Consider the following 16030-nt stretch of genomic DNA (forward strand, 5'->3'; position numbering starts at 1 on the left):
TATTTTTGACTTGCATACAGCATTTGGGATGAGATCCCATAAAATTTTAATTAATGCCTGAGCAGCCTGATTGCTTTTGAAATTAGCAATTATGTTTATGTTTGTTGTTTTTTGCTTTTTGATGTATTTGGTTTTTTTTTAGATTGACAAATAATGCTAGCAAGGGAGATTATTCATAAATATTTTTATGATGCCAAACTTGAAAAAAAAAGCTGCTTATGTTTTCTATTTGTTATAACCCTATTGTAATGATTCTGAAACAAGCAAACTTAACTAGTAAGCATGTTGCTTTGCCACATACCATTATTTTATTAACTAGTTTGAATTTGATGTAGAACTGAACTTATTTTAAAAAAAAGTGTTTTTTATATTTGTTTGCATATATAGTAAAATTGTAGTTCATTGATATAACAAACATTTTGACAGTTTTTTTTATTGATAATCAAAACAACTCTGTTTTGTCAGTATTTGAATAAAATTAATTTGATAAAGACTTTGTTTCTTTTATTGAAGTATATACAAAGGGAGATGATTCAAAATAGTTTTTTATTATTCTAACTTGGTTAGAAGTGATAAAAATAGCTATGGATAATGCCCAATACAGGATGACAATAAGAAAATGCAGGAAATTGTTGTGTATGATTATGCTTTGTCCAAAAGTTTTTGTTATCTCCTGTATTATATATTGTAAAAATCCAAATCACACATAGAGATAGCCTTGTCCTGTAGTTTATATCTAGATTTTGTGTTATTTGTATGTCTTAAATTCTAAACCTTCAAGTTCTTATATAAATTCAGAGGCATTGGCATTATTTACATATTGGTAAAGACATACTTACAAACTGGTATTTAGCTTTGCAAATGAATGACTTATAATCTTTGGATTATAGTTGTAGTTTCATCTTTACAGGCTTCAATGGTACTGACAAATCATACATTTGCACATTGCCATTTGAAACCACAAATATTATTCTATTTTTATTTAACAGAGGAACAATTCATGCCTTTCAAGTCTTATACTTTGTAAATGGGCGTTTTTCAATAAAAGTGTGAATTTCAGACCTAAAAAAAATGGAATATCAACTTGTCTAAAATTTTATTTCAAGAGTTATTTTGAATACCTCTATTATAGACCTGTTTGTAAATAAAAAGTGCAATCTTAAATACTCTTTAAAATGATATTATTTTCATAATTTATGTACTGTTTCGTAGGGGACATTTGTCCACTACGAAACTGCTTCTAAACGCACATCTTATTGCATTTTAATGTCTCTTATAGACATTCCAGTTTGTTTTACTTTATATACAAGAACGATCTCATTTTTTTCTGAATTGGAGAACCATTTTTTATCGATAAAGATTAGACAGTACTTCACATATGAAGGTACAACTCATGTTACGTCGTAGTGGACATTTTGACGAGTTTCGTAGTTGACAAAACCGTTTCGTAGTGGACAAAAAGTTTCGTGGTTGACATCAACCCTATTCTATGTTGATAAAATCATACAGAAAATTACATGAAACTAACCCTTGTTATTTGTTTTGCACGAATATAATTGAAAAAAGAGTAAAAAACGACTGCATGGTAGTGGTAGTGTCCACTACGAAACGTTTTTCTCCCATACTTGTTTCGTAGGTGACCGTTTCGTAGTGGACATATTCACATGTTTTATTTTTTCCCCACAATCCCTATATTGCAATAGTAACAAGAATGATTTTATTCATCAAAGCACGTACTAAGCTGTACACTAATATTTTTCATAATTTTAAAACCAGATACTGAAGGAGATTTGACCCGTTTCGTAGTGGACATTAACAAAAATACGGTATCACTCTGGTCCATTTGATGTGCTCAATTTTTTTTGCCAACAATTTAACTGCCGTTTTAAAAGCATCACTTCTTTTGTAAGACCCTAATGTTTATATCTCTTGCAAACATTGATTTTTATAAAACTGTTTATTAGCAAAATTTAATGACTTCGTTTCGTAGTGGACATTTCTCTAGAATGTCAGGGACACACATTCTAAAATTAAAAATCCTTTGTCAAAAGCTGTTTATTAAAATATGTTGGCTCTAAACATACTTTTGAATAATTAAAGAACTTATATTAAGTAAAAATAACATTTATTTATACCTTTTTTTACAATATTATAGAGTATTAAGGTTGAACAGGAGGTCTAGGGACATGCCATTTTGGTTATTTTGAACCATTCAGGAATCAATATCTTATTAATCCCTCTAAAAATAGTATGTTTCTTTGCTTAAAAATGTTAAATCTTATTCAATGTACTGACTGCACAAAAAATTACTTGTAAAGATCAAACACATTTTTTTAAAAGTGGCTGGGACAAGAAATCACGTTTTTATTGAAAAACGCCCAAATATGGATAAGAAAAGTTGGAGGATCCGTGATTTGTTTCAATAGCCTTTTTTTTCTTTATTTCGGTTTTTTCTTTAATAAGATATTTCCAAACCAGATATTTGAGTTAAAGTAAAAAAAAAAACCCACACCCATCCTCCAGTAAAAAAAATCAGGCAGAGAGAAAAATTCTGCCTTTTCTTTATTTTTTATTTCCACGATTGTTTTGTAGGTACCTCAGATATCCAGGATTTATGTTGACTTTAAATTGTATTAAATTTGATGGAAGTTCTAATCTAAATAAGTCATAAACAAAACAAGAAATTTATTTGAATTTACATATAATTAAATTTTAAAAATATTTCATAGATAATCTTGAAATTTATTTGAATTTAATTTTTTTTATTATACTGGAAATTTAATTCTAATTAAATTCAATATTTATTCAAATTTAATTTATATTAAAAATTCTTTAAATTTATTCAAATTTAATTTATATTAAAATTTCTTTAAAAATGAAATTTATTCAAATTTAATTTATATTAACATTTTTTAAATTTGAAATTTATTCAAATTTAATTTATATAAAAAATTCTTTAAATTTGAAATTTATTCAAATTTAATTCATATTAAAATTCTTTAAATTTGAAATTTATTCAGGTTTAAAAATATCTTTTAACTAGGTTGAAATTTGGGAATTTATTTGCTTTATTAAATTTAGTTTAAACTTATGCTAAATTAGAAATTTTCCAGTGAAGTAAATGCATATAATTTTTTCAATTTGTTGAAATTTAATATGCATAAAATATGCTATTAATTTCCTATTAAATGCATCATTTCATGCAGTGTAAGTTGTTTGACTTTATTCAGTTCAACTTCTGATAACTCAGTTGGCATTTCTAATTTGTCATAAAGGTCTGCACTGCTATCAGTTACATCCACTTCCGGTTTAACGTCAGCTATGGTTACTGGTTGCAGTTCGCATACGATTGCCCTGGGTTGTATATTAACAGTTCTGGTCGTAACATTAGTTATGTGTACTGGTATGGTATCTCTGTATTCATGTCTATAATTGACTAAGCCTGGTGTGATATCTAAATCTGTAGTTAAATCGAACCCCTTCGTGTGTTGCAATAGAGCACAAGTCGGTTTGTACGGTATCTGCTTGTCCATATACCCCTGTAATACGACTGATCCGTTAGGTTGTATCATAACAGTTGTATGCTCTGCTGATTTAACGATGCATTAACGATTGTCATTCTTCTGAAGTTCTCTCTCTCTCGAAGTGTCATAGTCCTAAATGTCATATACCATTCAGTATGAAGATTAGCTGTCATCAGAAATCTATCTCCGTGAGTATGACGGGTATCCTCTAATACAATTGACAAAACGTTGGTTCCAATTAAAACGGGTACTTTATAGTTGTATGTACTATCAGGAACGACAAGAAATAGTCCTTGATATTGGTTTCCGTTGATATCTTTAATTTTAATGGTTGCTTCAATAAATCCTAAGTACGGAAGTGATTGTCCATCGGCGCACTCTATATGTAGAAAGCTTGTCAATGGTTCGAGTGGAACTGACTGTAGATTTGAACGGTAAAATGATTCAGAGATCGTCGAGACTGTTGACCCGGTATCCAAAAGTGCTTGTGATTCAATGCCGTTAATAAAAATTGTTGTTTCGTTTGAGGATCCTACCAATTCAATATTCTGTTGTCTTTTGGGACATTCTTGTTTCGAGCCTAATGTCCGTCCCTTGAAATAGACCTGTTGTCGTTTAAAGAACGTAAATGATCGGTTCTAACTGCGCATCCATACGCAAAGTCTCCTTCTTGTCCACATTTATAGCAAATAATGGGGTCGGTGTTTCTACGTCGTGTTTGCTGTTGGGTTTCTGCCGCTTGTAATGGTGTGTTTTGTGTATTGTCCCAGTACGGTCTAGTTTCTATTTCTTTGTCCACGGTGTCCACGGTGTCCACGACCTCGGTACTGTGTATTCCAGTTGTTATGTGTACTTTGCTGATATTGGCCTTCGGTACGAGTTTCATCTTGTCGTTGTGATTGTTCTTGGGTGTGTCTCTTCAACTCACTAATATCCTTATTCATTTGTTGCATCATAGACTTTAGCTCTGTATATTCGCCTTCAGATTGTGCGGTTTTTTTATTGTTCGGTAGCTGGTCTTGCTCTATTTCCCTCATCACTACCCTAAGCTGATCCAAATCGGTTATATTATCAAACTTATATCCACTAATGTCTTTAAGTTCCTTGCGAAGCCAATACCAGAAACGGGTGCGAAGTTTTTCTTTTGATTCTTGCGGTGTTATTCCTTTCTTATGTACTACCTTACTCAACATATCTTCGAGTCTACATCCCCAAGCGGAAACATCTTCACCTTCCTCTTGACGTGCACTGTAAAATTTAGCCAAAAGTTGTTCTCCGTGGTCTACTGTGCCAAATATACTTTCCATCTTTTCCATGATATCTTTTACAGATGCTTTGGATCCTAGACGCATCGCAACTTTTCCTGCCTCGCCTTTAAACGATCTTCGCATGCTTTGTAGTATAACATCTTCATCGTATTTTTCCTGTTGCAAACATTCTATTTCATACTTCCATAGGTCGTAAGATTCATCTTTGTCACTGCCTGAGAACGGAACTATTCGTGGAATGTATCGGGTCTGGTACCCTTTTGATTGGGTTTCAATTGATACTGCTGCTTTAGGTGGAACTGGTTCGATCTTAACATGCCAAGAAATTGCCTCCGTTGAAATTTTGCAAACATCCCATAGAGCAAATTACACGGATGATTAATATTGACTATTTGGTATATGGCTGTGTTCTAAGCGACACGTACTTGCAGGTCATAAATTAATTTGTTGAATGAAATCAAATCTTTAACTACTAATGGGTGCCGTAGGAGGTCGACCGGAGTTTTGAGCGAGGATTTCTTGGCCTGTTACAGATAGAAAAATCAGGGTTAGAAATTATTGAACAGACAAAGTGCAGTGGAAAATATTTCATGGATATTTTGGACACAGAGAGGGTTACCCCGGCACCCTTTGCCAAAAAGAAACCCTCCTTTTTCTTCTATGTGCCTCAGGACTTTTAGTTTTGAATTGTAGTTTCACTTTGCATATTCGGTATTTATTCGAATGTAAGCTCCACGGTGGTAAAAATCACGTGATGCAGGAATATATTATCTTGGAGTTAGGCTAAATCTTTCTTTTCGGGCGGGGACCTCAAGCAGACAACATGCATGTGTATAACGGAAATGTATATTTTCTTTTTAAATAAAGAGAGTTGCCGGTCCTGTACATGAATAGATCGGTTAGAAAGCAAGGTTTTAATTTTAATTAGATTAGAAAGCTTAATTCGAGGTTTGTAAATGGAGAGTGCAAAAAAATTTTTTTTAAAATGGGGGTGTTCCACGGGGAATATTTTTATCTTATGAACTCTACATTTGAAAGGTTTAATTTTTATTTTATTTAATTAAAAGAGAAAAACAAATGTTAGACAAATTGTGAATGGTCTTTCTTCCTTTCTCCCATGCCAAGAAATTGCCTCCGTTGAAATTTTGCAAACATCCCATAGAGCAAATTACACGGATGATTAATATTGACTATTTGGTATATGGCTGTGTTCTAAGCGACACGTACTTGCAGGTCATAAATTAATTTGTTGAATGAAATCAAATCTTTAACTACTAATGGGTGCCGTAGGAGGTCGACCGGAGTTTTGAGCGAGGATTTCTTGGCATGTTGGTTGTTTGAGAGTTCCTTGGAACCAATGCTTGAAATCGGAAGCGCTGTCCGCTTTTAGTTTGACTCCCATCTCCTTAAAGGCTGCAGCGATGTGTTCTAGTTCTTCGACGGATAATTCTATATCAGATTCCTTGCCTTCCGTGGCCATAATACAAATAAGCTGGAAAAAAGCTAACTAGGCCAAATAACTGGCTAATACACTATATACTAATCAGCGATTAGTTAATCAAATAAAGATTAATCGATAATTAAAATCGATAGAACTCTATATGCAGTCGGTTAATTCATTGCAAGTTGCAAGCGCATCTTTCCATAAAAAAAACCGGTCCGCTGTATAAAATCCGAATCGCAAAAATCGGCAAAATCTCGATGTACGGTTCACGGATATAAAGTCAAATCTATATAGTACAAAAATAAACTACATGTAAATAAATCTTTTACCTGATATATCAATAGTATAGCTATCTACTATCTATATGAAGGAGCACTATGTATCTAATATAATGTATGCACCTGCTTTATAAAGCTCACTCTGCATAGTTTTTAGTATCTGTATACTCTTTCCGGGGCACCTTTTATGTATAAACGAACGAGTACTAGGTGTAGTTACTCTACGTCTATGATCTATAATATGCTATCCTCTCCTATAATGTATATGTAAATCAAAGAACGAGATCCTATATGCTATGAACTATCCATGAAGTCAAACGCACCTGAACTAGCAATACGTAATACTCCAAACGAGATACCTTGAAATCAACACCTGATCAAAGATAAATCAATAAACCAATACACTACGCCTACGCACTGACCTATATAACGACAATACCTATAGCTAGTCAACCGTAAACGATATGGTCTAAAAAAAATCAAATCAGGTCGATGAAATGCTCTGAACAAATGTGAAAAAAATTATTATTATACAGTGTCTTATATATGTACAACTATTACGCTTCGTAAATCATGCGTAATTATATCAAAATATTCAAGTAAAAAAATATTTTCTTTATACACTGATATTCCCTGTGACAGTTCTCAAGTATCAATATAATCAATGTAATCAATGTCTATATATATAAAACCTTAGGTTTCAAAAAATTGTATATATCTGTTTCTATACACAAATTCTACCTTAAATGTATACGTAAGTATATCAAAATCGGGGAAAAAATCCCTATACTATTACTATCAACTGTAGATAACAGAATAAAACTTTGACTTTTTGACGAACTAACTACCGTGCTTCATTTTAGAAAGCGTCAATACGCTTAACAGTTTCAATGTAGAATTATTAAAATGTGCCGAAAGAGAAATAGAATTAAATACAATTTCATTGCCAATTTGGCTGTGAAAGCAACTATTACAAAATGAACAATCTATAAAGAATAAGGAATTAATCCTTACCAATAATGTGGGATTGAGTTATCAATATCCACTGCCATAAACGCTAATACAATTATTCCAGGACACTATATGGTATGTTCTAAAATAATAAACGATTATAAATACCCATGTTCAAAATGAACATTCAAAATACTGTGACAAAGTCTATTCAATTTCAGGCCAATTAAAAATATATAAATTAAGTGATATGTCATCTTGACAAGACAATAAATTAAATTCAACGATTTCAAAAGATATACAAGAATAGCTCTATTTACAATAGATGAAATCGTAATAATTCTAAGCTTGTAAATTATGAGATGTACTCTAAAACACTCAGTTACAAAAATGTGAGAATTATTCTAACCAAAACATAGTTCAAAATATATTATCGGAAAGAGCATTACTTTACAAAATGTATAAAACTTACTGTCAAAAAAGTCCAAAAAGGTCCAGAATAATAGTCAGGTACAAATAACATCTCACTTCAAAGAAAGTTCCATATAATATAAACCTCACAATGAAAACCGTAAGTGAAATAGCAAGACAGAGCCAATAGAAAATAATGTACAAATTACCCAATGAATACCATCGAAAAGTCCAATGCGGCAGAACTTAAATGTACTCACTGTACTAACCAATAGTACATGAAAACGTCATACCTGCACTGCAGTACTAACTGTATGGGGTTCAATACAGGATAATCATATGCTTCAATAGTCAATTATTCATTACACCATAGCGGGGACTAAATATGGAAAACGGAAAACTATAGCGTAATGAGTTCAGAAAATGTCTTCAAAATATTTTAACAACTTTAGATCAAATTAAATATTTTTTATAGTTTATTGAAATAATTCACTGAAATGGAAAATTGGTTAAGTTATAAAAATACAAAATAAAACATAAAAAGGATACTATAAATCGCTGCCACATTAACATTCGAATTACTTCGACTGGCAACTCTAAACTACTTTGAAAACCTTCATGAGATCAAAGGACAAGCAAATATAAGGAAAATAACTGATAAATCACATACTACAATAGTGCAGCATATAATCAAAGATCCCCAGCCGTCTTCTAATCAACGGAACTAATGCTAACCATTTTTTAGCCAACGATATCAACAACATACGTGAGAATGTCCTCAAGGGACTGCAAGAACAAGGTGTTAAGGAATTGAACACTGAAGAGTTAAACAGGCAACTAGGCAACCAACTACAAAATCCCCTGGACAACAACGACCTTGCCAAGGATGAATGAACAACTAAATACAGATGGCAATGAAACTTGTACCAAATGTAACTAAAGTGTAGAACTAGAAGCACTTACTGTGATACTGGGAATCACTGGGTACACTATAAATGCCAGAAAGTAACACAACAAAAGATACAAATTACAGAAAAATCAAACGGCAAGGAGTACTATGAATGCAAGCTACGTTGTGATGCGAAATCTAGCCTCCTGGCATTGAAGAGGTGCGCACAGAGTAACACCCATGCTCAGCAACTACTTGAAGAAATAACCGAATTACTGAAAGTTTGCAACAAAGATGAAATATCAACAAACCGCCAACCAGAGGAGAATTGCGCAGTATGTGACACTATACTTATAGATCCAGCCTGGGACATATGCGAAGATTGCAACAACAAATGTATGACTGAAATAAACGAAACCCAGAAAACCCAAAATGAAACATCAAAACCTTGATGATCTAACACTACCTAAACTAACTAAGAGCAAGAGAAATTAAAGTTAAAAAAGTAGAAGAGCAAATGAAGGAAAACTCACTAAATGAGATACGAAATGAGAAAATATTGCTTGAATCAAGATGTCAACAGCTAGAAGCCAGGAATTTCGAATTAGAACAGACTGTTAAACTACTTAAAAGAAGGATTGAATCTGACAGCCACCTAGCTATGCCTGCTTCACCCAACACATGTGAAGCTCCAACCAGTAGTCGGGACGTCTATCATAAGATGAAACAAGAGCTTGATCAAAAACTAGCAAATCTCCATACAAAATTATCAAACATCGTACTAGACGAAATGGATAAACAGCTCGACAAGATTAAGTTCTTTGATGGCAATCAGCAAGCAGCTACAGAATCACCAAAGACAGACAGTAGTAAGCAAACAGAAAAAAAACTATAACACAAACCACAGTACAACATCTTACTGGGCAACCACTGACGTACAAAAAATCAACAGACCCGAATTTGCCAAAACAGAAAGATATGCATTATAATATCCCACTGCCGATGCAAGTACCGACATATGCAGGCAATAAGCCAAATATACTGCTCACCATCAACATCTGTGGCCAAAGACTGCATCATATGCTGCAACGCAAAATAAACAAGAACTTAGTGGCAATAGAAATACTATATCAACTTCAGCACCACATAAGCAAAACAACAGCATGATAATAAAGAAGGTCAACTGGGATAAGGTTGACAAAGAATGGTACTCTGCCCACATCGATACACATATTGGCAGTCTCCAAATAAACGAAACTATGTTAACAGCAATAGAGGAATCTATACTAAAATCGTGTGAAAAACTAAGGGAAACAGCCGACCTCACCCCATCATCAAAGGCAATATTCAATACCAAGCCAAAACTGAAAGTGTGGACACCAGAAATCCAATCAGCACTAAAACAGCGATGAAAAAATATAAATTATGGAAAAATCATGGGAAACCTAACAACAAAAATTATAAAATGCTTATGGAAACAAAAGGAATCTGAAAAGGACTTCAGACGTGCAGTACGAATTGAGCTAGCTAAACTAAAAAACAAGGAGAAGGAAATTATCCTCGAAACAAGGACAAAAGATGCGAAAATGTTACATAAATTGGTACGTTACAACAGGAAAAAAGGAAATGATGCGATCATGGAACTAGAAGTCAATGGGGAAAAATTTGTTGAGGGCGATAATATCATCAATGGATTTCAAGAACATTTTAGCAGTCTGGCAACATTCAACGAGAAAACACGTATAGACAGCCTTTATCATTATTTAGTTGAAGACGATATTTAATCAATAAACAAGCTTGTACAACAAAATAACATCAAAAACGTTACATCTGAAGAAATAACAAAAGCTATCCGTTCTATAAACAAAGGAAAATCGGCAGACAATAGAGCATATCACCTACGCAGGATCTAATACAGAGAAACTTCTCGTTCCGCTAGTGCAATGCATATTCAAACATGGGAGCATATCAGAAACACTGAATATGGGCCTTTAAACACCAGTATTTAAAAACAAGGGAACAAGACAGCAAGCTTTCAACTACAGAGGGATTACTATGTTGCCAGTCATAGGAAAGATTATAGAAACTATCATCAAAGAACGTACAAATGACCGTGTCCTAGAAACACAAAACAAAAAGAGGTTTTACAGGGATTGATGGTGGACATTGGGGACTGATTAAAAACCTGAACGAAAACGCACAAAGTGTAGTCAAATGGGAAGGAAATATCTCTCAACCATTTCAAGTTAACCAAGGAGTCGGACAAGGAGGTATACTCAGCACTAACCTGTATAAACTCTACATCAATCAATATTTTAATATGTACGAAACAACTGGAGCTGGCTATAAAATAGGAAATATTAGTATTAATAGTACAGCATGTGCAGACGATATCGAACTAATCAGTCAAGACCCTGATCAAGCACAAATACTCATTTATATGGCTTATGACTATGCATATATGGAAGGCTACGAACTACAACCAACAAAAAATGTAGCCCTAAACATCTCTCATAACAGGAATCTAACAACCAACCTTTAAAATGGGATCAAACGATATGCCATCAATTGAGGAAGCCACACATCTAGGAATCATTAGAACTACATCACTCAAAGGCAACATGACAGCAAATGTGGAAGAAATTATTAAAAATGCAAGCCGAAGTGCTTATAGCCTGCTAAGAGGAGGATTACATGGCCACAACGGTCTTGATGTAGAGACAATGGTGCACATGAACAAAATTTACATCTCTCCAGTACTACTATATGGATTAGAGCTAATGCTATCAACAACAAGCTAACTAACACTTCGTGAAAACTTCCAGAAAAAACTCCTAAAGCAAATACATTCTCTACCAACCTGTGTAGCAGACATAACTGTTAAGATCATAACAGGAATACTACCTATTGAGGCACGACTACACATCCGAGCATTAGGCCTATTTAACAACATCTGCAACCAGCCTGACGACAGTGTAGAAAAATCACTTGTAAAACGCCAACTTCTTATAAAAAACGACGGAAGTTCTAGCTGGTTCATTGCTATTAAGCATATGCTACGAAAGTATGACCTACAGGAGAAAAGCTGGTATTTGAACAACCCAGTTAAGACGACTATATGGACCTCAAATATCAAGAAGACAATATACAATCACTGGAATAGGTCAACAGCAATTATATAAAGGGCTCAATTTCTTAACAACTGAAAATTTGAGAACCGGAAATACACATTCTCTATTCAAAATCAACTGTCACTGTATTATTGATACAGCAAGATTGCCAGTAAAATTAAAGCTGCTCACAGGCTCGTAGATCCTTCAGAGCAAAAGGATCATAATGTACAAATATGAGACTGACCCGAAATGTCTGTTATGTGCAAAGGAAGAAGAAAATAAAGAACACTTTTTGAAATGTGACAGCTTGAGAAAAGTGAGGAACACCATACTTCATGAAATAACTACAACGCTGAACGCAATGGGAATTCAATTTGTTGAACTATCAACGAACGAAAAACTACAAAATATTCTGGACTTAACACCGGTAACGAAAGCAAAGAAACTCTCCAGTCAGTGTAGTACAAATAAAACGCCTAACTTGACGCCTGCTATATCAACTGCATATAGCCCGTTACAAGATGGTATATATGTGGACAGTAATAAATCTAGTGCGAAGTGACAATAAAATATGCGATTCCGTTATCTCAACATCTATAAGGGCGTGATTGGGGGAACCACACAAATTTCTGAAATCAAGTGAACTAAACTGTAAAATAAAGGATTTTATGCAAATTGTGTGGGGTAGGACTTCACTGTAAATATGCGCACATCAGATATCGAATGGTGGAGGGAGTAACAGCACTGTATATAAAGAGAACACCTGTTCTACATATGAAAATATGGTTCCTCTATACAAAGAGGGTTTAAAGATAAGTTAGATTAGATAGATTGGTAAATGGAGAAACTCTAGGAATGGTGATTGGGAGACTGACAAGAATACAGTTTGGAGACCATGCATGTAGTATGCTGATGATCGGGAGATCTATAAGATTAGTGATTGTGGTACCCACTAGTATATGATTCATGATTAGGAAACCTATAGAATTGATGATCTGGAAACTTATAGGAATACAACTTAGGAGACCATGTACATGTAGTATGCTAATGCTTGGGAGACTCACAGATTTGATGATCTGGAAACTTACAGGAATGACTGAGAGACTTACGGGATTGCTGATTGGGAAATCAATTGTAATAATGATGGGGAGACGTACTCTATTGATAACCGGAAAGCTTATACGAATGGTGATTGGGTGACCTACAAGCATGATTATCTGGAAACTTAAAGGACTGATGACTGAGAGACCTTTAGGATTTATGATCTTGAGACTTAAAGGAAGGATGATTGTAGTGCTATAGCAATGATGATGGGGACACCTATAATTATGATTGATGATGTTGAGACAGATAGAACTGATGATTGCAAAACCTAAAGGAATGATGATAGAGCGGCCTATAGGACTGATGATTTGGAAACCTACAGTAATGATGATTGAGAGACCTATAGGACTGATGATTGGGAAACCCACAGGATTGATGATAGATTGACCTATAGGGTTGATGGTGATGAGACCTACAGGAATAATGATTGGGAAACCTATAGGACTGATGATTGGGAAACCTACAGGAATGATGATAGAGCGACCTATAGGACTGATGATTGGGAAACCTACAGGATTGATAACAGAGCGACCTATAGGACTGATGATTGAAAAACCTACAGGAATGATGATTGAGAGACCTATAGGACTGATGATTTGGAAACCTACAGGATTAAAGATGGAGAACCCTGTAAGAATGATGATGGAGACCTATATAAATGATGATTGAATGACCTTTAAGGTTGATGTTTGAGAGACCTACAGGAATTATGATTGGAAAACCTACAGGAATGATGACAGAGCGACCTATAGGACTAATGATTGGGAAACCCACAGGATTGATGATAGAGCGACCTATAGGACTAATGATTGGGAAGCCTACAGTAATGATGATGAAGAAACCTGTAATAATGATGATAGAGACCTATAGAAATTATTGAGAGACCTGTAGGGTTGATGAATGAGAGACCTACAGGATTGATTATTGGGAAACCTACAGGATTGGTGATAGAGCGACCTATAGGACTGATGATTGGGAAACCTACAGGAATGATGATGAAGAAATCTGTAAGAATGATGATGAAGACCTATAGAAATGATGATTGAAATACCTATAAGGTTGATGATTGAGAGACCTACAGGAATAATGATTGGGAAACCTACAGGAATGATGATTGAGTGACCTATAGGACTGATGATTGGGAAACCTACAGGAATGATGTTTGAGAGACCTATAGGACTGATGATTGGGAAACTTACAGGATTGATGATAGAGAGACCTATATGAATGGTGATTCGGAAACCTACAGGAATGATGATTGAGATAACTATAGGAATTATGATTCGGAAACCTACAGGATTGATGATTGAGAGACCTATAGGAATGATGATTGTGAAACCTACATGATTGATAGTGGAGACACCTATAGGTATGATGATTGGGAAACCTAGCCCAGTAGTCAGCACTTCTGTGTTGACATGAATTATCATTGATATGGTCATAATTATAAATTAACTGTTTACAAAACTTTGAATTTTTGAAATATTAGGGCTTTTCCACCTCAGGAATAGATTACCTTAGCTGTATTTGGCAAAACGTTTAGGAATTTTTGGTCCTCAATGCTCTTCAACTTCGTACTTTAATTGGGCTTTTCAACTTTTTGATTCGAGCGTCACTGATCAGTCTTTTGTAGACGAAACGCTCGTCTGGCGCAAGTACAAAATTTCAATCCTGGTATCTATGATGAGTTAATCTACAGGATTGATAATTGAGAGACCTATAGGAATGATGATCAGAAAACCTACATAATTGATGGTGGAGAGACCTGTTGCATTTTGTAATAATTAGCCATTCGTCCAAAACTTTTTGTTATCAATTTTTCAATTACATTGCGTTTCAATTTGGCAGTGCATCGTAAGCCTATTTGGCTGGCTGTAATGTAATATTGTACTAATATGTATTTATTGCCTGTACCCAGTCAGGAATATGACAGTTGTTATCCATTCGTTTGATGTATTTGAGCTTTTGATTTTGCCATTTGATTAGGGTCTTTCCTTTTTGAATTTTCCTCGGAGTTCAGTATTTTTGTGATGTTACCTTTTTGGTATATATACAAGTTGCACTATAATAAACCATTCATTCATTCATTCATTCCTATAGGAATGATTATTCGGGAACCTACGGATTGGTGATGGAGAGACCTAAATGATTGATGATCGTGAGACCTTAAAAATCGATGATGAAGAAACCCTATAGGAACGATGATTGGGAAACCTATAGGAACGATAATTGGGAAACCTACAGGATGATGATCGGGCGATCGATTAGATTGATTATGGAGAGACCTATAGGAATAATGATTGGAAAACCTATAGGATTAATGATCGTTAGACCAATAGGAATGATAACTGGGAAACCTATAGGAATGATGATTGGGAAACCTACAGTATGGTGATGGGGAGACCTATAAGTTTGATTATGGAGAGACCTATAGGAATGATGATTGGGAAACCTACAGTATGATAACGGGGAGACCTATAGGATTGATTATGGAGAGACATATGGGAATGATGATTTGGAAACCTATAGGATAAAACTCATCATAGATACCAGAATTTAAATTTTGTAAGCCAGACGCGCTTTTTGTCGTAATGATGATTGGGAAATCTATTGGAATTATAATGTGAAATTTACAGTATGATGATTGGGAAACATATACGAATGATGGTGGAGATACACCTACAGTATGATGATACGGGGACCTATAGGATTGATTATGGAGAGACCTATTGGATTGATGATTTAGAAACCTATAGGATTAATTATGAAGAAACTTATAATTTGATGATTGGAAAACCTATAATAATGATGGATGGAAAACTACAGGACTGATAGTTGGGAAACCTACAGGATTAATGATCGGGAGACCTATAGGAATGATAATTTGAAAACCTATAGGAATGATGATTGGAAAACCTATAGGATGAACTCGTCATAGATACATTTTTAACCAGGATTAGAATTTTGTAAGCCAGACGCGCGTTTCGTTGTAATGATGATTGCGAAACCTATAAGAAATGATAATTGGGAAACCTTCAGTACGATGAT

This window comes from Mytilus californianus, unplaced genomic scaffold (assembly GCF_021869535.1).
Source record: "Mytilus californianus isolate M0D057914Y unplaced genomic scaffold, xbMytCali1.0.p SCAF_7, whole genome shotgun sequence".
NCBI classification, from domain to species: domain Eukaryota; kingdom Metazoa; phylum Mollusca; class Bivalvia; order Mytilida; family Mytilidae; genus Mytilus; species Mytilus californianus.